This window comes from Otolemur garnettii, unplaced genomic scaffold, assembly GCF_000181295.1.
Source record: "Otolemur garnettii isolate 467f Iridium unplaced genomic scaffold, OtoGar3 scaffold00165, whole genome shotgun sequence".
Classification (NCBI taxonomy): Eukaryota; Metazoa; Chordata; class Mammalia; order Primates; family Galagidae; genus Otolemur; species Otolemur garnettii.
The window spans coordinates 21,735-23,871 of NW_003852560.1; the positions used below are offsets into that span (position 1 = coordinate 21,735).

The 2,137-nt window shown below is 34.7% G+C and overlaps 1 protein-coding gene across 1 annotated transcript in view; it reads right to left on the minus strand.

Annotated features, from left to right (window-relative positions):
- The window catches only part of EXO1 (exonuclease 1), a 33,675-nt gene that overhangs the window by 13,293 nt on the left and 18,245 nt on the right, over positions 1-2,137 (minus strand). The gene's annotated exons all lie outside the window — the stretch shown is intronic.

The following is a 2,137-nucleotide window of genomic DNA, read 5'->3' on the forward strand; positions in this document are numbered from 1 at the left end:
CTTGAGCCACAGGCGCCGAGCCTAGACAGTACATTCTATAAAAGTTGTCATCGATATGTACATGCATTTGGAATTTCCGTATTTTATCTATACCTAGTTATCATATAGGTGTTCTTTCCCTGAACTTTTAAACTCTTGAACAGAACACAAGCTCCCCAAGGGTGTCTGTGTTTTTGTAGCCTCCACGGAACCTAGGATGGGGCTAAAACACGGCTGATAGCCAAATGCATGAAGACATGGAAATACACAACAGGAAGGATATTTTGCAACTATTGTCTTATCTTCTTTATGAAAAAAAAAATTAGCCCCTCAGCTTTATTCCTAGCATCAAATTATCTGGGAACCTGTAGTAGTATACTAATCGACCAGCTTGCTATGGACTCTATAAACTTCTATGCTATTTAAATACTGAGGCTAAAACTTTCAAATCAATCATTATATTCTATACCACTAAAGAGGTATTACTTATTCAGTGTAGCAGCTTTTAAAAAATGCTTTAAAATACTCCAATAAACATGAAAGAAAGATCAGCATTATTATGGAGGATTTATTCAAGGAGAGTTTTTAGGTTTAAAAAGAAAATCCTAGAGTATACGATCAGATAAATATGAAACTTAATGAGAATTTACCCACTTAACAAGCATTAGTTCAAATCTAAGATAATGAACAGAATATTTACTAAATGTTAGAGAATAAAAATCCTTTTTGCGCTTTCATCAAATCCCTAGACAAGTTGTGTGGGCACAGGACAGAAGCGGAATATGGAAGAAAAGCTCTTACCAGGCTTTTCTTTAAGTGCAAAACATAAGCTCTGAGGTTTGATTGCAAATGCCTTTTTAAATAAACAGTAATTCTTATGATTCCCACCTATTCTGGCATGCATTATGTTATGGGTAATGAGAAGTTATATTGACAATGCCCAAAGTTATACATTTAACAAAAGAACAGAATTAAAACTCAGAACCCCCCCACTCAAAGCAGGGCTATTCCTTCCTAATTAGCCTATAAAATTACTTTACTGATACTTTATTTCCAGATCTCAAAAACTAAACTGGCTTATTTCTAGCATAATTATCTATAAAATGAAGGTAATTAAGACTTAAAACAGGCTTTTAAAAAAGCAGACAGATTGGAAACAACTTTTTACATGTTTAACAGCTCATTTTAGTTGAAAAAGTGAAAGGGTGGTAAGGAATGTTTGCATATATATTAATGACTAGGCATTATGCCAAGGGCTTGGTATACAGAGCTTCTAGAAACCTCCACAACAGCTTTACATATATGATCATCCATATTTTAAAATAAATAAGCTCAGGGAAGTTAAATGATGTGTGAAGTATCACTCAACTAATAAGATGACAGAGTGAGAATTAAAATCTAGGCCTGTTGGATTGTGTGCTGCTTTTAATCCATCACACCAACTATGACTAGGAAACTCTGTCTCTTATCCCTGGGATAAGACTACATTACCCTGGGACGTGAACCTCTCAGAGCCTCAACCTCTTAACCCCACTTAGTGACAATAATATTAACCCCATGTATTTCTTAATATTGTTGTAATAAGAGAACATTGAAAAATTAAAATTTGAAAATTAACTTTGAAGACTAATTTAACAATATCTAATTATTACTAGATGTTGCTGTATAACTCAGGTCAGAAAATTAGACATCAAAGACTCCTAGTTATTATTCCACGTAAAGTAGATTGAGGACAAAAATTATTTCTTCAGGCATCTCTTAGTGTGCTCTCTGAATAATTTACTAGGGAAACATCTAAACTGTATAAAGTTGCCATCTATAGTCTGAAAACTGAGGCTTTTCTCAAGCTCCTATAAAGCCTAAATAGGTAAGTTCTGTATAGATACACAAAGGTTATTCTCGTTAGTTGGGTCCAAATACTAAGCAGCAGAGGAGAGAAACTACTCTTCTCCGGAAAGTGGAAAAATGAAACCAAGTTCTGAAAATTTCTCTAGACAATGGAAGTCACCTTTCTACAACTTTAAATGAGCACACACCATCTAAAACTTTATTTTCCATCTTTTGCAACTATTTTTTTTTTTTTTGAGACAGAGCCTCAAGCTATCCCCCTGGGTAGAGTGCCATGGCATCACAGCTCACAGCAACCTCCAACTCCTGG